At 38.0% G+C, this 24,705-nt stretch overlaps 1 protein-coding gene across 3 annotated transcripts in view; it reads right to left on the reverse strand.

Annotated features, from left to right (window-relative positions):
- Positions 1–24,374, reverse strand: part of FAM126A (family with sequence similarity 126 member A) — a 132,394-nt gene extending 108,020 nt beyond the window's left edge. The window contains exon 1 of one of the 3 annotated variants that reach the window (XM_042968024.1): positions 24,080–24,371. The gene's annotated coding sequence lies outside the window, so the exon portion shown is untranslated. Of the gene's footprint in view, positions 1–23,852; positions 23,908–24,079 lie in introns of those variants that run through there. The other 2 variants (XM_042968039.1, XM_042968075.1) reach the window with 2 other exon arrangements.
- Positions 24,375–24,705: the final 331 nt, after the last annotated feature.

Raw genomic sequence — 24,705 nt, forward strand, 5'->3', positions numbered from 1 at the left:
GAATATACATTCTTCTCCAGTGCACACGGAACGTTCTCCAGAATAGACCATATACTGGGACACAAATCAGCCCTAAGTAAGTACAAAAAGGTCAAGATCATACCATGTATATTTTCAGACCACAATGCTATGAAACTCGAAATCAACCACAAGAAAAAAACTGGAAAGGTAACAAATACTTGGAGACTGAAGAACGTCCTACTAAAGAATGAATGGGCTAACTAAGCAGTTAAAGAGGAAATTAAAAAGTATATGGAAGTCATTAAAAATGTTAACACCACAAACCAAAACCTCTCAGACGCAGTAAAGGTGGTCATAAGAGGAAAGTATATAGCAATCCAGGCCTTCCTAAAGAAGGAAGAAAGAGCTCAGAAACACAACCTAACCTTATGCCTTAAGGAGCTGGAAAAAGAACAGCAAATAAAACCAAAACCACCAGAAGACAGGAAATAATAAAGATTAGAGCAGAAATTAATGCTACCGAAAGCAAAAAAAAAAAAAAACCACAGTAGAACAGATCAATGAAACCAGAAGCTGGTTCTTTGAAAGAATTAACAAAATTGATAAACCACTAGCCAGTTTGATCAAGAAGAAAAAGGAAAGGACCCAAATAAATAAAATCAAGAATGAAAGAGGAAAGATCACAACCAACATAACAGAAATAAAAAAAATAATAAGGAATATTATGAGCAATTATATGCCAATAAAATGGGTAATCTAGAAGAAATGGACAAATTCCTAGAAACATATACACTACCAAAACTGAAACAGGATAAAAGAGAAAATTTGAACAGACCCATAACCAGTAAGGAAATTGAATTAGTAATCAAAAATCTGCCAAAAAACAAAAGTCCAGGGCCAGATGGCTTTCCAGGGGATTTCTACCAAACATTTAAGGAAAAGTTAACACCTATTCTCTTGAAACTGTTCCAAAAAAATAGAAATGGAAGGAAAACGTCCAAACTCTTTCTATGAAGCCAGCATTACCTTGATTCCAAAACCAGACAGAGACCCCACTAAAAAGGAGAACTATAGACCAATTTCCCTGATGAACATGGATGCAAAAATCCTCAACAAGATATTAGCCAACCAGATCCAACAATACATTAAAACAATTATTCACCACAACCAAGTGGGATTTATACCTGGGATGCAGGGCTGGTTCAATATCCACAAAACAATCCACATGATTCATCACATCAATCAGAGAAAGGACAAGAACCATATGATCCTCTGAACAGATGAAGAGAAAGCATTTGACAAAATACAGCAACGTTTCTTGACAAAAATCCTCAAGAAAGTAGGGATAGAAGGAGCATACCTCAAGATCATAAAAGCCATATATGAACGACCCAATGCTAACATTATCCTCAATGGGGGGAAACTGAGAGCTTTCCCCCTAAGGTCAGGAACAAGACAGGGATATCCACTCTTGCCACTGTTATTCAACATAGTATTGGAAGTCTTAGCCTCTGCAATCAGACAACACAAAGAAATAAAAGGCATCCAAATTGGCCAGGAGGAGGTCAAACTTTCACTCTTCTCAGATGACATGATACTCTATATGGAAAACCCAAAAGATGCCACCAAAAAACTGCTAGAACTGATTCATGAATTCAGCAAAGTTGCAGGATATAAAATCAATGCACAGAAATCGGTTGCATTCCTATACACCAACAATGAAGCGACAGAAAGAGAAATCAAGGAATCGATCCCATTTACAGTTGCACCAAAAACCATAAAATACCTAGGAATAAATCTAACCAAAGAGGTGAAAAATCTATACACTGAGAACTATAGAAAGCTTATGAAATAAATTGAAGGGGACACCAAAAAATGGAAAAAGATTCCATGCTCCAGGATAGGAACAACAAGTATTGTTAAAATGTCGGCACTACTCAAAGCAATCTACATATTCAATGCAATCCCTTTCAAAGTAACACCAGTATTCTTCACAGAGCTAGAACAAATAATCCTAAAATTTGTATGGAACCAGAAAAGACCCCGAATAGCCAAACCAATCTTGAAAAAGAAAACCAAAGCAGGAGGCATCACAATCCCGGGCTTCAAGTTATATTACAAAGCTGTAATCATCAAGACAGTATGGTACTGGCACAAAAACAGACACTCAGATCAATGGAACAGAAAAGACAACCCAAAAATGGACCCACAAACGTATGGCCAACTCATCTTTGACAAAGCAGGGAGGAATATCCAATGGAATAAAGACAGTCTCTTCAGCAAGCGGTGCTGGGAAAACTGGACAGTGACATGCAGAAAAATGAACCTGGACCACTTTCTTACACCATACACAAAAATAAACTCAAAATGGATGAAAGACCTAAATGTAAGACAGGAAGCCATCAAAATCCTCGAGGAGAAACCAGGCAAAAACATCTTTGATCTTGGCCACAGCAACTTCTTACTCAACTCGTCTCCAGAGGCAAAGGAAACAAATGCAAAAATGAACTACTGGGACCTCATCAAAATAAAAAGCTTCTGCACAGCTAAGGAAACAATCAGCAAAACTAAAAGACAACCGATGGAATGGGAGAAGATATTTGCAAATGACATATCAGATAAAGGGTTAGTATCCAAAATCTATAAAGAACTTATTAAACTCAACACCCAAAAAACAAATAATCCAGTGAAGAAATGGGCAAAAGACATGATTAGACACTTCTCCAAAGAAGACATCCAGATGGCCAACCGACACATGAAAAAATGCTCAACATCACTCATCATCAGGGAAATACAAATCAAAACCACCATGAGATACCACCTGACACCTGTCAGAATGGCTAACATTAACAACTCAGGCAACAACAGATGTTGGTGAGGATGCAGAGAAAGAGGATCTCTTTTGCATTGTTGGTGGCAATGCAAGCTGGTGCAGCCACTCTGGAAAACAGTATGGAGGTTCCTCAAAAAACTAAAAATAGAACTACCCTACGACCTAGCTATTACACTACTAGGCATTTATCCACGGGATACAGGTGTGCTGTTTCGAAGGGGCACATGCACCCCCATGTTTATAGCAGCACTATCAACAATAGTCAAGTATGGAAAGAGCCCATTGATGTCCATCGAAGGATGAATGGATAAAGAAGATGTGGTATATATATACAAGGGAGTATTACTCGGCAATCAAAAAGAATGAAATCTTGACATTTGCAAATACGTGGATGGAACTACAGGGTATTATGCTAAGTGAAATTAGTCAGAGAAAGACAAAATCATATAACTTCAGTCATATGAGGACTTTAAGAGACAAAACAGATGAACTTAAGGGAAGGGAAACATAACTGATATAAAAACAGGGAGGGGGACAAAACAGAAGAGACTCATAAATATGGAGAACAAACTGAAGGTGGCTGGAGGGATTGTGGGAGAGGGGATGGGCTAAATGGGTAAGGGGCACTAAGGAATCTACTCCTGAAATCATTGTTGCACTATGTGCTAACTAATTTGGATGTAAATTTTAAAAAATTAAAAATTAAAAAAAAAAAAAACTCAGTGAGATAGTAAAAAGAAAAAAAGATTCTTAGCTGAATTACAGGAAAACAGTGTAGAAGGAAATGCTCAGATTATGTTACAGAATAAAATTAATTTAATTTTAAGGATTTTACTGCTTAGAAACTGACCAATCAACTGGAAAATCCTATGAAAGAATAGGGTATCTGTGCTATTGTTTGAAAATAAGTGTTGCTCATGGCCTCACTACTTACCTGTGTCCTCAAGTGAATAAAGCTTCCTTTCAAGGCACAGAGAGAAGAAATAGAAACTTATAGAACCTGATGTGGGAAGTCAATCCAAAGACCTGTAACCTAGGCCTATTCTCCCTGTAAATCATAAAACAAGTATCTGGTTATCAAAAATAGAGCAGAAATTTTTACTATGGGAAATGGTATTTGACTAAAGCATCTTTTGTCTACCCCAAGAACAACTATAATCATATTAGGATATCAGTGTGCTATGGCAACCAGGCCAGTGTGTTTCTATTGGAAAAGATAGGGCAATTAGAAAAAATACAGCAATCCCTCTTCTCATTTCCTATTTCTATCTTCCTATTCTTCTCAAATCCTTCAGGACTTCAGAAGAATATTTTATCTAGGGAAAGGATATTTGATTTAAACTGAAATAACAAAGTTAAAAAAAAATTATTTGTCAACAACCATTTTGATATCTGGACTGGCCCTATGAATTGCTTTGACCAAGAAAATGCAGTGAACTAAATTCTGTAAAACTTCTAAGGCTAGGCCTTAAGAAACCTGCAGCTTCCACTTCCAGGCATTTGGAATCAGGCTACCACACTGTAAGAAGCCCAAACTACCAAGAAAGTCTGCATGGAAAAGAACAGAGGCCACTGCTAAGCTATGAGCTGAGAGTTAGCACTAAGTACCAGCCATGTGACTGGGCCATTTTGGACATTCCAGCCAAGTCAAGTCTCCGGATGAACGCAGCGTCAGCTGACAACATGGAGCAGAAGACCTGCCAAGCTAAATTTAGTCAACCTCAGATTTGTGAGACATAAAATATATGTGCTGTTTGAATGCACTAAGTTTGAGGTTGGTTTGGTAGGTAGCAATGGATAACCACAATACTGTCTTAATCAAACATTTAGGGTATACCTTTTGAGTGCAATGCATTGTGCTAACTCACATCAGAGAATATTAGGTTGAGCAAAACATGGTCCCTGCCATCAAGGAATTAGATTTTTCCATTAAAACTCATAGTAAAACCCATTGCAACTATGACATAATCTATGAATGTTCAATAAATGTAATTATATTCTGCATATGTATACTTTTTTGTCTGATCCTATTGTTAATAATGGCAGATATTGTGCACTGGTTGGATACAATTCAAAGTCTAGAGAAAAAAAACTCACTAATAATCACCCTATCATAAGTGCTATGCTTAATCAATGAAACCAAAATACCACAGTAACCATCACATTTGCCACTATACTACATAAAAATTACTTTTATTCATTAGATATAAACAACCTTATTTTGCATATATCCTGATGCCAACACCTCAAAATTCTCCTGAGAGGTCAATGATTCCATTTAAACTTTCAGTTAAGAAAAAATGAGGTTTCATCTGATCTTTCTGCTTTATAGTATAAGATATTTGCAATTTTTTAGACAATTAATATAATATAAATTTTTAAAAGTCAAATGATACAATAAGGGATTCAGGTTTGATAGAATAATTAATAACTCTTATTACTGGGAACTTCAATATAAAACAGGCACCTGAGAGAAAACATACAATTTCCAAAATCCTTTAAGACTGTGATAGATTTCTCTACACATCTGTCTACAAATTTTTAAGTAAAACCCCCGTGAAAATTAGGGAATAAATTAAAAGATTCTTAAAGTGCCTCCTCATCCTACATCCATATATAAAAATAAGTTATTCAAAACAAAGTTTCATAAAATGTTATTATACTGTTAGACATTTTCAGACAATACACTATCTTAATGTTAGATAAGGATATACGTAGAAGACCACAGAACCCACATGTCCAATACCCATATCTCAAAGCATAGGATGAATATAGGTTGCTTTCAAAGTGTTGATGTTTTCCAAAGGGATAATTTTTATTAATCTGATGGCAAAATACAGAGCATAATTCTTTGTAAAATACCTTTAACCTGAATAATCCTGAATATTGGAGCTTATAAACTCTACCATTCTACGAAAGGTGGGGGGAAAGATAAAGACTACAGATGGTTAACTATATAATAAAACCATCAAGAAACACATTTTCACCAGGAAGCCACAGTTCATAAAACCCATCACAAATCACAGTATAAAATAGAGCACTTAAGAATATGTTGAACCACTGAGGCATATGTTATGTTAATGTAAAAAAGAAGTGGCTCATCTTAGTGATGGGGTTCCCAGAGATCTCACCATCCTAGCTGCTCTTACCTAAAAGAAATCTAATTTGTCAATAAACTGCACATTATTTTAGTCAAGGCTACTTGAATGCTAGCTTAAAAAAAATAATATTTGCAAAGAATCTTGCAGAAATCCAAGGCGAGAACTGTAGCACAGAAGGGGCTTAAAGAAATTGAACCTAAAAAACCAGAAACTAGAACTTAAATCCTTATCTTCTAAAGGCAATCCGTCTATTTTAATTCCTCTCATTCTCTCGGTGCCATTCTTTATTTGCTGAATGGCTTCCTAACTTACTCATCCTACCTATGGCCCGTTATGGTTATTCTAGTCCTAACTATCATGGTCTTTTTGCTCTAGGCGCACACTCTCCTCAAACCAAATCTATATTTCTTAATTTCCACAATCTAAATTCTTTAAATAAATCTGTGACAGATCCTTACTTTGATCCTGACTACAACTTACTAGCCAGGCTGGAGATTGGCCATGCATGGGAAGATATCTCCCCTGGGTCCAACAGTTAAGATCACTGATATAGACTCATGTAGAGACTGGTTTTTTAGAAGGGGCTGTGCATGGGTAGAATGGTAAACATATCTAGTATCTACTATAAATATAACACCCCAGAAGAAATCTAACAAACTGATTATGAGGCACATTTTAATCTGGGAAACCTAAACACTTTTAACTTTCCTTAACAATCAAGCCTCACAGAAATAGCTCATTTTATGCTTAAACTCAGCTAAATCCCAACACCTTTTTCATTCTGACCCAATCAATTTGTAAAAATCTAAGTTAGGATCAGGGCACCTGGGTGATTCAGTCGGTTAAGCGTCTGACTTCAGCTCAGGTCATGATCTCACAGTTCCTGAGTTCAAGCCCCATGTCAGGCTGTGTGCTGACAGCTAAGAGCCTGGAGCCTGCTTCAGATTCTGCATCTCCCTCTCTCTCTGCCCCTCCCCTGCTCCTGCTCTGTCTCTCAAAAATCAATAAATGTTAAAAAAAAAAATTGTTTTTTTTTAATCTAAGTTAAGGTTGCTGGAGGGGAAGGGAAGTGGGGGGATGGGCTAAATGAGTGATGGGCATTAAAGAGGGCACTTGTTGTGATAGGCACTGGGTGTTATAATGTAAGTGATGAATCACTAAATTCTACTCCTGAAACCAATACTACACTATATTTTAGCCAACTTGAATGAACATAAAATCTTGGAAAGAAAAAAAAAAAATCTAAGTTACAATCGGCCTTTTTAAATTGGCTCACACATAACAGGTTCATGAGCCATTGAATAAATAAGAATAAATCTTTGAATCTTTATAGTTTGGGCCCTGAATTCTACTCAGAATTTTTAATGTAATATTTACCTTATTATTAGCCCTCCATGGTAGTTGACATCATGGTATGCAGTAAGTCACCCTGAATGCAAGGAATTTTATACTACAAAAAAAGTAAGGAATCGGAGCTGGAGATCTCTTGAAAAGCTACCCACGTATTAATTATGAGTGCAATAACAATAAATGACTTTTCCCAAAGTGGACATACACTAAGTATAGGAGGCCCCAAACTAAGTAAATATTCACAGTGAAAAGTCATTTTTAATGTTTAGTATAGAGAAGGAATACAGGTCTAGGCTGAGAAAGGTTCCAAATGGGCCAATGAAATAGAACTCAATGAAACAGGAAACAGGAGAAATATCGAAGAGGAAAGCAATAAAAGTATACAAGAATTACAACAAAGAATCTGATGAATGTTCAGGAAAACAAAACCGGAAACAATTCCAATGGAATGAAATCATTGAACACCAGGGCTTTCATTGGGATCTAATGGAGAGAAATATAAAAGCAGTGGTGTAGGCAGTGTAATTTAAAGTTATGAAGGTAACAAAAGTATTTGCTTATTGTAAAAGAAGACAATACCATTAAGTTGAAATTTTCAAGTCTGACCTCCCCATCAGCAAAGTAGAGGTAAATTATTTATAACACAATGATTTACCTCCATTGTCTTACTTTGCCCTTATGTTCATATTCCAACATGCAAACTATTACGTATTATCTACATTACTTAAAGAAAATGCTCTTTTATCTTATAAGAATAATTAATGTGGCTCTTGGGAGTGGATGCATACATACTTCATGTCATTGGCTTTACCAGAGAAAACAACCTTGAACTTAAAGATTTTAAGATAAGTATAAACATTTCAAAGGATAAAAATTACCTCAATACCATTCACTGAGCATTCAATAACAATATTCAAGATATTGCATAAGTAGTAAGTAGTATGGTGCTTAGTAAGGCTTTTACGGATTCAGTAAACCAGAACCTCAAGATGGCAAATTTTTATTCATCCCCTGTCTAGCTCATACAATTTATCCAGACTATAGGCCAGGCAGGGACAGAGTGGGAACAAAGAAAGAGAACAAGACCAGGCAAAAACAAACATAGGATGGGAAGTTATGTGGATAACTCACACAATGTTTTTACTTATACAAAAAGTAAACATTACTATGCATTCAAATTGCAACATTAATAATTCAACAAGCCCTTGAGTGCCTACTGAGTATAATGCAAACTATGCCTATTACTTTGTACTAATAGCAAAAGAACAGTAAGATATGCTCTGTGTCTATGGGAGCCTATAATCCAGATAGCAAAGGAAGTGAGGAAAATAAGTGAGGGAAAAATTGAAACAAGGTAGCACCTTTATTTTCCAAAGGAATAATTGCAAGTGCTAGAATCATGGTAAGATCATCAGAACTACACAAAATCAGCAATGTAGAATGTAAAAGAAGGGTTCTGTTTATTATGCAATTACAACAAATTACAAATTTTCCAGTAAAAAAGAAAACAAAAAAATATAAACACTTTGGTAAAACATTGATCTCCCACCTTCATCAATATTTTTCTATATTAGAGATTTTTTTAATTGCTATTCTTAGATCTTTCCCACGTAATTAAAAGAAATGTTCATCCTTCTCACTGTTGCTATCCCACTCTTCATAAGAAAGCACTGTTGTACCATTGTGTATTATTTCAAACTCTTTTCCATGCATATACTATATAATCAGCAATTCTGAAAATTCTTTACTCTTAAAAATTATTGAGAATCCCAAATAGCTTTTGTTATGGTGGTAGTTATATTTACTGATGGTTATCATGTTTGAAATTTTTATGACAAAACTTTAAACATTTGTTACAATAAATCCAGTACATGTCAACATAACACTTTTTTTTTTTTTTTTTTTTTTTTTTAGCATTTATTCATCTTTGAGAGACAGAGAGAGATAGAGCATGAGCAGGGAAGGGGCAGAGAGAGGGAAACACAGAATCCAAAGCAGGCTCCAGTTTCTGAGCTGTCAGCACAGAGCCCGATGCTGGGCTCGAACTCACGAACTGCAAGATCATGACCTGAGCCAAAGCTGGACACTCAACCGACTGAGCCACCCCACACATTTTTATTTAAAATAACAATACTCCATGAATAAGTCACAGGAATAAAAACCAGGGCATAAGGCATATAGTCAATGACACTGTAATAGCAATGTAAGGGACAGATGGTAGCTACAGTTGCAGTGAACACAGCATAGTGTATAAACTTGTCAAATCACTAAGTTACACACCTGAAACTAATGTTACATTATGTGTCAGCTATACTCAAATAAAAAATAATCATAAATAAATAAATGTAAAAATTTTCCCACAAACAAAAAAGTTATTGAGAAGAATGGTTTTGCTTCATATTTTCATAAATTTCTTTAATGTCTTGGCTTAATAGGACACAGCTGAATCTTCAAACTGCACCTGCATTCAAACTGATATGATATGATAGTCAAATTGTGTTTTAATTTTTTCACCAAAAAAAAAAAAATAGAATCACTCTCTCCACGACTTGATTTTTTTTACCTAATATATTCTGGACCTGGACTTCGTTTTTTTTGTTGTTGTTGGTGGTGGTGGTGGTGATGTTTTAATCCATGTGTGATAGACTATTACCATTATATTTATGGCCTTCAACAGTCTGTATACTTTTGTGCAGTCCTCTCCCACACTGGTACTGGGCTTGGCAATGTGACCTGTTTTGGTGAATGGACTTTAGGAAGCATGATGCCAGCAGAGGCTCAATAAGTGCTTGCACCTGAGGAATGTCCTCTTGAAATACTTTCTCTTAGAAAGTAGCCACCATGCTACAAAATCTCAGGGATAGGCATGTGGTTGAGAAGCCACATGGAGAAAGATCTTGGAAGATGAGAGGCCATCCTGGGGATTTCAACCTCATGTAAGCCCCCAGAAGAATGCAGCTGCACAAGTGATTTCAACTAGATTGATTTTAGCTACACAAAGGCAGAACTGCCCATAAAATCATGAGAATAATAAATCTTTGGGGTTTTTTTTTTGTTTTTGTTTTTGTTTTTAACGTTTATTTATTTTTGAGACAGAGAGAGACAAAACATGAACAGGGGAGGGTCAGAGAGAGGGAGACACAGAATCCGAAACAGGCTCCAGGCTCTGAGCCATCAGCACAGAGCCCGAAGTGGGGCTCGAACTCACGGACCGCGAGATCATGACCTGGGCCAAAGTCGGCCGCTTAACCGACTGAGCCACCCAGGTGCCCCAATCTTTGTTATTTTTAAGCTACTAAGTTTTGGGGTAATTTGTCACACAGCAACAGATAACTAATATACCTCAGAACACATATAGAGAAATCGGTCTTTTGGAGAAAAAAACCTTCTGAATATTACAATTTTAACTAAATCTATTAAGTTAGGGGTATTTCCCATTTTTGAAATTTTTTTCCAGCCCTTTAAAATGGCGGTTTCCAGTTTCCACTATCTGAACAATGCTATGATAAACTTTCCTGAATCTGTCCAAGTATTTCTACAGGATAGACTCAGGATGCTGGATCAAAGGTTACTTGTGGTTAAAATTGCCTTCCAAAAAGATTATATCATGCTATACTTCCATTAAGAATAGATGGAAGTGTCATTTCCCTATACCCTAACCAATCATAGACATTATTAATCTTCTTAATTATTGCCATTTTTATGGGCCAAAAATGCCACATTGCAAACATCTATTTGCATTTCTTTTAAAATCTTTTCAAATGTTTATTATTTCTTCTTCTGTGAATTGCCTACTCATATACTCTGCCTATTTTTTTCCTTCAAATTTTGTAGAGCTTATCACAGACTATCCTTTCTAAATGTTGCAAATATTTCCCCAGTTTTGTCATTTGCTTTTTAGCTTTGTTTTTGGTATTTTCATTGTATAGAAAGTTTTACATTTTTATGTACTCAAGTCTGATAATCGTTTCTTTTATTAATACTGAATTTTGCTTCATAAAATTTTTCTCCAGACTTTTCCTCTAGAGTAACCAGAGTTTTATTTTCTATGTGATAAATCATTAATATTTCTGGATTTTTTAAAATACATACACACAGTGTGAATGTAACTTATTCTCCCCAAGTGAATAACCAGTTATACCAGCACCATTTATTGAACCATTTCCCAGAGGTAAGAATTGATACATTTAATATATATTAAATTATCATATACTTGGGTCTGTTTCTGAACTCTATTTTATTTCAATGATCTTTTTGATTATTCCTGCATCTGTACCACACTATTTTAATTACTATAAATGACATTTTTTTTAGAAATTTAATTAAGTGTATATTATAGTAAAATCCAAAGTAACAATGACTTAAACAAGATAAAGTTTATTTCCTTCTTATCAAAAATGAATGGGAAGAGGGTGGCAGTCCAGGGCTAGTATGGTGGCAGCTGCCTGTTTTGCTCTACTACCCTAGCAAAATTGCTATCCTCAAGGCTACTTCACATTCCAAGATGGCTACCATAGCCATCCTGCCCACATTCCAGGAAAGAAGTTAAGCAGGCAAAAGAACGTCCTCCTTTCTTTTAAGGGAGACTTCCTTCCCTGTGCCCCTTTTAACTTACACATATAGCTCACTGGCCAGAATTTTAAGATTGATGGACACACAGCATTATGGGATACTAAGCAAGATCATCTTTAGCAGGGTGACACAGAGTTCACTAGTTAATTTAGTTTACCCTATTCTCAGAACTCTGATATCTGCTTCCAAATGATGAAAGGGCAAGTGTTCTACTTTTGTATATGTTCAAATTTTTCCCTTTCAGCAAAGTATCTCAAAACACTATAAAAGAGTTGACTAAACAAATCACGATTTAATATATAGTCCAATTAAAAAACAAGAAATAAGTGGCAAAAAATGCATATATATTTAGCTTATGGCTAAAGCGTGTGATGACAAAGTGCTGACAATAACTGAGACAACTCAGTATGACTGGTTGCTGATCAGGGGTTATGACAACTATCAAAGCAATAGGCATGAGCCAAAAGATACATTACTCTGCCCCTATTGATCATAACACAAGCAAAGTCATGTTGCTAAGATTATGTACAAGCAATTAGTTCAAATTAATATTAAATTAAAAAGTATTTTATTCAGTCTTCCTCTTGCAGTTTCTACTCTGAAAAAGCAACCAGGTCTATTGGCAGAGGCTCTTGAACACTTAAGAACACAAAATACCCATAAACACTTTTTCCTTGCCAAACCAAATAAATCCAATTGAACTAAAGAATCAGCCAGCTGCTTGCCATTGACCGTACTGTGGGGGGAGGTGAAAATAGACAAATAGTTATTACTTTCTACATTGAGCCATCCAAATTTCTCTCTACCTTGTTTGTCTTGCCTGAGGGAAGAGTCAAAGTTTTAAGGTTCTGGCATTCGGCATTAGAAATTGATCCTTGGGGATAGGCAAATTAGGGGTATTTGGGATTTCACTAAATCCAAGCAGACAAGTCACCCATATTAGTTTGTTAGGGTTGCTGTAACCAAGTACCATAGACTGTGGCCTAAACAACAGAAATCTATTTTCTCACATTTCTGGAGACTAAAAGTCCAAAATCAAGGAGTCAGCAGGGTTGGCTTCTACTGAGAGGAAAGGATCTGTTCCAGGCCTTTCTTCTTGGCTTGTATCTTCTCCCTATGTCTTCATATCATCTTCTGTCAGTAGAAGTCATGTCCCAACTTCCTCTTATAAGGACATCAGTCATATTGGATTAGGGCCCACCTTAATTATCTCATTTTAACTTAATTAACTCTGCAAAGACCCTATCTCAAATTATGGTTATATTCTAAGGTCCTGAGTTTTAGGATTTCAACATATAAAAAGGGGGACAGAAGACACGATTCAGCCCATTAACACTTTCAAAGCTGCAATAAAGTAGGGCTGTAGAAAGTAATCTGACTCTCTTTTCTTGTACTAGAGGTTTTTAAATATCACCCATTTATTAATAAACTATTGAATGTCTGTATGTCCTAGATGCTAAGTTTACAAAGCTGAATACGACATAGCCCCTGACCTGAGGGATTCTCAGTCCACTGTAGGAGACAAGTAAATGTGGAAGTGAGTGTCCTTTAATCCCTTTTGAAACAAAGCAAGGCAAATCAGGGTATAGGCAAATAAAATAAAATAATAATAACAAATGCTATGAGGAAAATGGGGAGGAATATAAAAGAAAGCCCAATGTAAATATTGTCTTGGAATCATTTTGTTACCATTTGGTCCTTTTTCCTCTCTCTTTCCCCAAAATTACAGCGTACAGAAATACACTTTCCGAGGCACAGCTCTACTTTAATTTCTTTAAAGCTTTTTGCATTCTAAGTGGCAGTTTTATCTGCTCTAGTGTTGAGGACAAAGGAAGAGAGAAATGTTAAGGGAGCCAAATTCCAGTTGACTTGTGGGTTGGGTTGATGTTTTAGAGTGAGTCACTGCCCTTTCGTATATTGGAATGAAACTCTCAACCGTTAATAAAGTCTGAGGGGGGCCTGGGTGGCTCAGTCAGTTAAGCATCCCACTGTGGATTTCAGCTTAGGTCATGATCTCGCAGTTCAGGAGTTCGAGACCCGCCTGGGGCTCTGAGCTGACAGTATGGAGCCTGCATGGGATTCTCTCTCTCCCTCTCTCTATGCCCCTCTGTGCTCTCTCTCTCTCAAAATAAATAAATAATCATTTAAAATAAATAAAGTCCACCAATAGAGGCTCCAATGTTCAATTAAAAAATGATGGGGGCAAAGGGAAGGTGCAATGAGAAAATGCAAGTAAACATAGTTAATGATGGCAATGTGTACTAGCAGAGCCATAATAATAAAAGCAACAGATCTTGACTGTACTACAAAATTCTACTCGGTTCTTCTCAATCAGAAACTTGGTGGATCTTATTAAAATAGTTGTTTATCTTTGTTTAAAACTTATAGAAAGCAAAGCAGCAATAAATAGTTCAGTATGATCATGCTGATGCATATTAACTGGGGTAAGAGTCAATTTGTTTTAGCAGAGACTGAATTAAAAATTTTTTTAAATAAAGTTTTCAAGGGGCACCTGGGTGGCTCTGTTGGTTAAGCTTCAGACTTTGGCTCAGGACATGATCTCGCAGTTTGCAAATTCAAGCTCCACATTGGGTTCCCTGCTCTCAGCACAGAGCCCACTATGGATCCTCTTGTGCCCCTCTCTCTCTGACCCTCCCCTGCTTGTGTGCATGCTCTCTCTCTGTCTCTCACTCTCTCTCAAAAATAAACATTACATTTTTTCTTTAAATAAAGTTTTCAATAATATTAACTTTTATATGAGTATAACAAAATATAACTTAGATGTTGCTTTACAGCTGAATATGAAACAAAGTAGTACAACAAAAATTTCTATCTTGATTCCTCCCCCAAGTACTTCAAAGTCCTGTAAGAATGTTTAAAATCCCTTAAAGTAGTTTAAGCATTTCTTTTTCAATTATGCATTGTTTCTGAAAAAAGGGTTTATAACAGAAAACAGAACATCTGTTTGGACCCTTTTGCCAATAACCAATTCCTGACTGATGGAATCCGAGTGCCATAAATCACATAATATTACTGTAAACTCTGGAGCTTTATAATCTGTTGACATGAAAAGTATCTGCCCTGATTACATCAGCAACAAGCTCAACACCATTTCCACGAAGAGGCTGGCCTTCCTGAGTATAACATACACCTGTATAACATATTTGAAGTTCTCATAGTGAAAAGAATTAAGTTTTACTCTTACTTTTCTTGACATCACCTTTCTTAGCCTGTCTTTCCTTTCCCCTCAACCTATCATTATCATGGATTTAAAAAAAAAAAAAAAAAAGTATATCAGCTCCCCCAAAAAAGGGCTTGTTAAAAATTAAATGTTGGATCGCCTGGGTGGCTCAGTCGACTAAGCGTCTGACTTCAGCTCAGGTCATGATCTTGTGGTTTGTGAGTTCGAGCCCTGCGTTGGGCTCTGTGCTGACAGCTCAGAGCCTGGAGCCTGCTTCGAATTCCGTGGTTCCCTCTCTCTCTCCACCCCTCCCCTGCTCACACTTTGTCTCTCTCTCTCTCTCTCTCAAAAATAAATAAACATTAAAAAAAATTGTTTTAATTAAATGTTATATATATATGGCAGAGAAGTGTGTTGAAAGGAATCCTTTTATAAAATATTTTAAGGGGCGCCTGGGTGGCTCAGTCGGTCGAGCGTCCAACTTCAGCTCAGGTCATGATCTCACTCTCCATGAGTTTGAGCCCCGAGTCGGGCTCTGTGCTGACAGCTCAGAGCCTGGAGCCCGCTTCAGATTCTGTGTCTCCCCCTCTCTCTGCCCCTCCCCTGCTCATGCTCTGTCTCTCTCTGTCTCAAAAATAAATAAAAACATTAAAAAAATTTGTTTAATATTTTAAATACAAAATATAGCTAATACAAATTATAGCAAACATAGCTAAAATTTCTCTTCCACTCCTTTCTATTAGAAGACTATCATACCTTATAGTCCTTTTACACCCTTCCCCTCTAGTGTTTTGACACAATTCAACAAATAGAAAAAGCAACATGGCACAATAAAAAGAGTCCAAAAACTCATGCCCAATTTCCAGCAAATTACTTAAACTCTCTAAGTCTCAATTTCCTCCAACGTGAAAAGTAGTGATTACATCTATATCACAGGAGTGTTTTAGGGATTAAAAATAATACACTAGCACACCATAGATGTTCAATAACAATAGCTCTAATTGTCACTAACAAAATATTTATCAATTGGACAATTGAGAATGCATCTCAGAAGCTTACAGTTTCTGAAAAGAAGGGAGAGGGGTGATGGAAGGGAGGCTTCATTAGATTCTTATGCTCTCTAGCTACTTCCATACTTACTTATTCTTCACCGATTAACTTTCTGATTTAGTAGCTTCATCTACTGCTACTGCCTCCAATTATTTCCCCACCAATTTATTCCTTAACCCCCTTTACAGTATGTATTTGGTTCTCATCATATACTTTCCATCAACTTAGAAATGACAATGTACTGATTTTTTTCTCAATATTCTTTCCCTTTAACCTTGCCACACGCATATTCCTTTCTGAAACTCTAAGAAGACTTCACTGACCTCAATATTCTGGTTCTATCACCCATATAACCATTCTGATTTTCTGTACTTCTTGAATAGTCCATTCCATATGCACATTTCTGCTTCCTTTCTTAGTTTGACACTTCTCCCCTCCCCTCCTGATTCCTAAAACACTTCCACCTTCCTCTCTATTCTCTTATCAGGACCCACTTGAAGGTTCATAATTTCCCAAAATAGTCTCCCCTGCTTTTCCACTACAAAAGTGCGCACTGCCTGGGGGGCTATGTTGCCACTCCATCCACCACAGTAATATCTATGGATTAACAAGTCAGCAGGAACCTTGAACTTTAAGTTGAAAAGGGAATGTATATATCTGGCAAGTATAAAGAGGTCAGACTGGCAACTTTCTATGCCCCCATGGGCAGAAGCAGGGGAGTACAGTATGTGTATGTTGCTTAGAACTAATCCCCTAATTAAATTAGTTAAATGTTCTTTACATTCAAAAGGGAAAAAACAAACAAATAAAACCAGGCAAGCTCCAAAAGATTAAAATAGAGTTCGTAATTGCTTGCCCAATTTAGGCAGTTTTAAGGCTTACATTATTCTTTTAAATTTCCAAGCCTAAACATCATTCTATAAAAGAATAAATGCAAATCTTCCAATAGCTGATGCCTCAAATAACTTTCATAGTACAGTTTAAGAACTCATATACAATGTTTTCATTAAGTCAAGTACAAATAACTGAATGAATCCTTAAGCATTTACATGAGAAAGCAACTAATGTTCATCAGCTAATCAAAGACTCTTTGTTCAGGAAAACACACACCAAACAAATATCACTTAACATTTACTACTACTACTCTGATGCAAGCTTCAACAATGACAAATGTTTAAACTACAGTGGAAAAGTACTATTTTCCAAAACTCCTTGATCTTTTATCTGTGTTGCACTTAACATTCTTTACAAGGTACAAACAGGATTCAGGAATGCAAATTGATCTTGAACCTGCATTAAATTAAAATGTAAATTATATAAAGTACATTATACATTTATTGTATTTCAATTCTGGGATCTTCTACCATAACCACACTTGGATGTATTTATTAAAATAGCAGGAGATATGATATTACATAGAGTGACCAGTAATAATTATGATAGGGTTACCAAAAACTGAGACTAATTGGGCAGAAAGGAAAACAATAAGACACTCAAATAAAGTGATTAAATTAACTTCTCAATAATAGAGAATAAGGGAAAAGTCTGATTAAGAAAAAATTAGGGTACTGATAAAAACACATGATCTATGGCATCAGATAGGAATTCAACTTAAACTCTCTACCACTAACTAGTTGTTGATCTTGAACAAGTATTTTAAACCTCGTTGAATCTCAGTTAATCTGTAGAGTAAGGACAATACTACTTATGTCTCAAAATTGTGCATGTACATAAACTGTATTTAATCCAAAAGGCCTAGACATTTTTATAGCTAAACTATTTCTGACCTTAAGGAAGAGATGAATTGCCAGGGGATATAAAAGAAAAATGGAAGGTTTCTCTTTCTTTTTTATTTTGCGAAGCTAGTAATATATAAGGTAATATAAGAAGAATACTAAAGATCAATCTTACATAGCAATCAAATCTAGCACTACTTTAAAGAGGTATGCTATTACCAAGTTGCCTTTACCAGCAATTGTTTGGTGAAATCTACTAGGAAGTCCTCTAATATAATTCATCAGCCAGTAGGTAAAAGAAGAAAAACTATATGATCATCTCAGTGTACATTACAAGGGTATGTGATCAAATTTAATATCTTTTCCAATTAAATCTCAATTCCAAAAAGGAATTAAGGAAGATTATTTCCTTAACATGCTAAAAACAAAAGTTGCCAGAAAGAATACACAACTGTGAAACCCTAAAGGCATTCTCACTCAAATGAGAAGTGAGCCAAAGATGCTCACTATTCACTAATATAATTTAACATCACTCCAGACATTTAATGTCAAAAATGAAATAAGGATTAGATATTGGCAAGAAGGCAAAATTACCATCATTTACAAATGCTATAACTGCTGTATCACAAAATCCAATAAAAACTATAAGAAATTAAGAATTTTAGGGGCACCTGGGTGTTCATTCAGTTGGTTAAGCATCCACTCTTGATTTCTGCTCAGGTCATGAGATCAAGGTCATGAGATCAAGACCTGCATTGGGCGCCACACTGACAGCATGGAGCCTACTTGTGATTCTCTCTCTACCTCTCTCACTGACAACACAGAGCCTGCTTGGGATTCTCTCTCTCTCTCTCTCTCTCTCTCTCTCTCTCTCTGCCCCCCTCCTGTTTACATGCACAAGCACACACGCTTTCTCTTTTTCTCAAAATAAATAAACTTAAAAAAATGAAATTAAGAATTTTATAAATGGGGGTGCCTGGGTGGGTCAGTTGGTTCAGCATCTGACTCTTGATCTCAGCTCAGGTCTTGCTCTCAGGGTCATGAGTTCAAGCCCTTATTTGGGGGTTTAAAAAAAAAAAGAATTTCATAAAATGACCAGTTAGAAAACAGTATACCTAAATTACCAACTTTTCTATATTCCACTGAGAATATGCAATCCTCATTAAAATACAATGAGGGGCACCTGGGTGGCTCAGTCGGTTAAGCGTCTGACTTCAGCTCAAGTCATGATCTCACAGTCTGTGAGTTCAAGCCCCACGTCGGGCTCTGTGCTGACAGCTCAGAGCCTGGAGCCTGCTTCAGATTCTGAGTCTCCCTCTTTCTCTGACCCTCCCCTGTTCATGCTCTCTCTCTCTGTCTCAAAAATAAATAAATGTTAAAAAAAATTTTTTATTAAATAAAAAAAAATACAATGAAAAAAATTCCATTCGCAATAGCAACATGTTTTAAAATACCAAAAATTTACTTTAAAAATAGGCAGAACCACATTAGGAAAACTATAAAACACTGAGTCATTAAAAAATGACTTGGGGGCACCTGGCTGGTTCAGTTAGTAGAACATGTGACTCTTGGTCCTGGAGTCACGAGTTCAAGCCTTACATTGGGGTAGAGTTTACTAATAAAAATAATACTAATTTTTTTTTTTTAATGACTTGACGAAATGATGAAAATATTGTAAAGGTATCACAACTATCTCAAAAAAATTAATTTGAAATTCCATTGGGGCTCTTTTGAGATCTCAATAAATTGAATTAAAGGTAATCTGAAGGGGTGCCTGAGTGGCTCAGTTGGTTAAGCATCTGACTTGGGCTCAGGTCATGATCTTGCAGTCTGTGAGTTCAAGCCCCACGTTGGGATCTGCGCTGACAGCTCAGAGCCTGGAGCCTGCTTCAGATTCTGTGTCTCCCTCTCTCTCTTCCCCTCCCTCAGTCATGCTCTGTCTCTATCTCAAAAATAAATAAAACCTTAAAAAAATTTTTTAAGGTAATCTGAAAAGATTTAGAAAATTAAGAAAGAAAGAAAGAAAGAAAGAAAGAAAGAAAGAAAGAAAGAAAGAAAGAAAGAAAAAGAAAGAAGGAAGGAAAATAAAAGAAAGGAAAAAGAAAAGAAAAAAAGAGGAGGGGGTGGGGATATAAATATTACCTTTCTCAGGATAGGAAGTATGGGCCTTTGACAACTCCCTAATCACAACTCTTCCTGGTCTCATTTGGGAGACATAGAAATGATTTCATCCTCCAAAGTATTTAAAAGGCATATATCCAAAGGGCAAGCAAACAGAATTTCTTCTGAGCAAAAAGATGTTTTAAACAGAAGATTTTCAAATGTTAAATATTCTCTTTCCTCAGTGCAGATATGCAGCCTAACTCCAACAGGGCCAAAAAGACTCTGGCAGTACTTGGCTCTCAATAACAAGCAATAGTCAAACTGTTAGTTCCATCTGCTCCCCTCCAAAAAATGACAAAGCATTACATGGTGGTGCCAGGGGTCCCAGGCTCCATTTAGGGAGATTTCCTGAGCGGCATCCATTTTCACAATATTAATATGCTCTCTAACTTTGTTTGAATACTTTAGAAAATCAGTCTTGATACTACACGATGACAACTTGGATGCTGATAACAAAGACATGTGCTGTCTTTAACATCAGATTCTTTGTTGCTTCCAAATTGTCTTCCTTTCTTATTTGTCAAAGCTCTGAATTTCAACCACTTCCATCTCCTTGGGGACTCAATTCCAGTAAATATCTCATCTTTCCTACTTCTTACTTCTCACCTTACTTATGCATGTAAAGAAACATAACATTCCTTCACCTTGTATCCCTCTTCAGTGGTTTTCAACCTTGCCTGAACATTGGAATTACCCAGGGAACTTTAAAATACCTGTCCAACTAATCTATAGTAACAGAAAGTAGATCAGTGGTTTCCTGAGGATGAGAGGGAGAAATTACAAAGGGACACAAGAAAACTTTTGTAGGTGATGGATATGTTCATTATTCGGACTGTGGTGATGATTTTACAAGTGTAAATCTATGGCAAACATTAAATTGCACACTTTAAATATGTGTGGTTTATTAAATGCCAATTAATTTCAACAAAGCTGCTGAAATAAATACTAATGCCTGGGGTACTACCTCAACCTCAAATTGGTATGGGCTTTCCCCTGGAAACCAAGATTCTTAAAAGCTCCTCAGATGGTTGGAAATGTGCAGCTAAGGATGGGAACCACTGCTCTTTAGCTATCATCCTCTCCCTTCTTCAGTTTTCTTGAAATGCCTCACTCAAGCATGTCTACTTTCTCATCACCCATTCTTTCTCAATCTTCCAAAGACTGGTTTCTGAACCACTACTCAGTTAAAACTGTACCTGTTCAAGCCACCTATGGAATCCTGATCCTTAGGTCCCTGGAATCCTCTCCTTCCTTGACACCTCTTTACAACGTTCAAACTTGTTGACCCATTCCCCTCTATTTGAAATTCTCTCCATCCTTAGCATCTCTCCTGATGTTCCTCCTACCTTTCTAACTAGCACTCTTCTCTCTTTCACACTATTCTTCTTCCCATTTCTGCTTTTTAACAGACTGTTCTCTAGCCACTGCTTTTACAACACTAAAACCTTTCCCTGAATCATTTCAATATCACCAAATCAATACGGCTTCAATTCAACTGCCGATCTGCCCTGCAATCCTGATTTTTTTTATAAGTTCCACATCCATGGATCCAAACATCTAATGACATCTTCACCCGAATGCTCCACAGCTTCCTCAGATTCAGAAAACCCAAAATAGATATTATCATCTTCCCTCCATCTTCCCTCACTTCCAATCACTAGAACCAAGTCAAATCCTCAGGGTCCTGATTCTTCCTTCTTTCTTCCCAAAGGTAACAGTACCTGTCAGATTCTACTACACTCTACTAGAGTGAGGATCTAAAACAAAAATTCATTAAATGGCTTCTTACTCATCACCGCCAATCCAATCCCCATAGCCAAGGATACAATGCCCTGATCTGGAGTTCTACCACCCTCACTATTTTCATCTTCCACCATTTCCTTATCTAACCCCAGCATTCAAGTCATGTTAATGTCAATGTTATTGACTTCGGACTTGTCATTGACAATGACTTCTCTAAATTGCCATAGTTTCTCATGCCTCCTTGCCTTCTCACTTATATTCTTCTCTTGGAAAGTTAGTGACCTCCTGCACTTGGCTAAATTATATCAGATCTCCAAACTGTACTGTGTGCTCCTGATTCTACCTACATCCAAGCTGAGTTAGCCATCTCCTACTCTGCTACCTTCCTACACTAGGCATATCTCTATTCACATTTATCACATGGTATTATAATTGTTACTTATCTGTCTTGTACATCAGACAGTATTTTCCTTGATGACAAGAGTTATGCCATTCACTTCTGCCGTAGAACCTATTCAGCCTGGGGCAGTGCAAAATAAATTTATGTTTGGCATAATTTCAGTTAATTACAAAATGTAAAAATGATACCCCCAAAATGGTACTGATATTAACATTTTTCAAAGTTTTTACAGTTTCATTATAAAATAAATATCATGCCACAGGATCCTGAATAAAACAGTTGACTATAAGACATGTTTAAACTCTAACTGTCAAAACGACACCACTCTGAGAAATGCAATCAAGAGCAGATTTCATAAAATAGAAACACAACAAAGAAAGAAAGCATAGTAGGAATAACATACTGACCCAACCAACACCTTATCTGGGTGTCTATATCCAGGTGCTGTTAATGTCGATAACTAAAAGGTTTTATAATACCTCTATGGTAATAACTATAGTAAGTCAAAAGGGGATAAAATAAGCCAATCCAGAATATTTTTAATCTAAATCTCAGGTTTTCCCCTGAGCCACTTTATTTAAATGAATTATTTGAATAACTGACTTTAAAGCTACTATTGGCCCAGCAGATCCTTTTTTTTTTTCTTTCTTTCTTTCTTGCCTTTCCCTGTACTTCAAAAAAATGGTGTTTGGAACCAACATGCATCTCGTAAACCTTAAAAATGTATTAACCCAAAGAAAAGATGCTTAGAAACTGGAGGGGAGGGGTAGCCTGTGGATTTTAGGAAAATGTTCTTATGGAAAACAACCCTCCCGGGTCTATCACATTGACTCAAGGTTACACCGATCCTCATGACTTTATGCAGATAAGATTTTAAAAGCCGAAAATTTCAAACTGTCAAGTGTTACATGAACCAAAGGGGTGGCATATCGGCTCCAAAAACTACTGTGTGACCCAAAGGACACACAATTTGCAAAAGGACAGCTTGGTCCTACTGCCTGTCGTGTGGTCTCTGAAATTAGTAGCTGCCTGTGGAACAAACTCCCCCTGCCTGAAGAGCGGAGCCGCTGCGGGGTGTGTGACAGCGTATTTATCAGAGACCCGATCCAGTGCAGCACGAAACCACTAGGGCAAAATTAAAATCTTTCAGGAATGCCTGAACTTGGAGGGCACAAGAGCACAACTGTGCACGCTCAAGGGCGGATACGCAGTCTTGCTGAAGCGTGCAAACTTGGGGTCTTCCAATGCAACCATATTCAGACAAAACCCCGACGATTCTCGAGCACGTTAAAAGCAGCCTCAAGAGCGGAATAACTCCTAGAAAGAAGGGAGCAAGTGCTGAAGAGGGGATCTCCAGTGTAATAACCAAGGAAGGAATCGTAGCTGCTTTCTGAATCTCACTGCCCTGCGGGGGACACCAAAGACCAGGGCGAACGCTGCTTTTAAAGATGGGGGGTGGGGGGGGGAGAGTTGACGGTGACCATTTTAGCCACTAGACTGGACGTACAGCTGTAGCCTCCCCGGAGTGGGAGAGGCCCAGGCCCGAGCATCAGCTGCGGCTGGGTGGGGGTGGGGGGCTCCCCGCAGAGGGGCGGCGGGTCCCGCCCAGGCGGCTGCCCCCTAGGCACGCCCGGAGTCTGGGCTGCTCCTTGCTGGGAAAGAGAAAGACCCGAGTCCACGCGCACAAAGCTGCCGCCGCCCAGGCAGCACACGGGCTGCGCCCAACTTCGGGGCGAGCAGCCGCCGGCCGCAGCCCACTCACCCGACCCCGCTGCTCCGGCCCCTCGGACGCCCCTAGAGCCCAGCGCCTTCTCGCGCCCACCCGCGGCGCCTCGCGAGGGAGCCGTTACCCCCAACGAAGGCGCCGCCCCGGGGACAAAGTCCCGGTCCCCTCCCCGCCGCCGCCTCGCCCCGGCTCCTCCCTGACAAAAAAGTTATCGGTCGCCGGCTGCCCTGGGGGCCCGGCGTGGGTCGCTGGGTCGTACTCACCAGAGCGGCTTCCCGAGGTCCACCTCCAGAACCTCGGCTTGTTTGACTCCCAGCGACAGCGACGGCGGCTGCTCTGCTTTCTCCGGAGTAGAAGCACCACCTGCCCCCCCTTCTTCCTAACAGAACGGGTCCCAGCGAGCCATCTTCCCCCTCTGCTCACTGACTGACAACCCAGCCCGGAGAGCCGCCACTGCCGCCAGCCACTCTGACAGGCACGGCTACCGACCCGTCCCCAGGCAGCCAACCACCACCGCCCCACTCCGGCTCGGCCTATCGCCGTGCCCCGGGGCGGAACCAGGACAACTTCTTCACCAATAAGAATCTTCCTCTGCTAGGCCTGGGGCGGAGCCATAAGGTGGGAGGGAGGGAGACTTTTAGGTAGGCGTGGTCTAATCAATGGGCGTGATCGGGGCGCCAAGGGGAAGATGATTGTACGATTTGCCGCACGGCTAGATTACAGTGATCGGCGAAGGTCTCTCAGATCGGAGCCAATAGGATTTATAGCCCTCTCAGAAGGAAATAAGCCTTTCAGAGTGATGTTAACCATGATCGCAGAAGATAAACTAACTGATACTTTACTTTCTTGGTCAGGAGCATTTACTTCCCAGTAATTCGAGTCACAAGAA

The sequence above is a fragment of the Panthera tigris genome, chromosome A2, assembly GCF_018350195.1.
Source record: "Panthera tigris isolate Pti1 chromosome A2, P.tigris_Pti1_mat1.1, whole genome shotgun sequence".
Taxonomy (NCBI): Eukaryota; Metazoa; Chordata; class Mammalia; order Carnivora; family Felidae; genus Panthera; species Panthera tigris.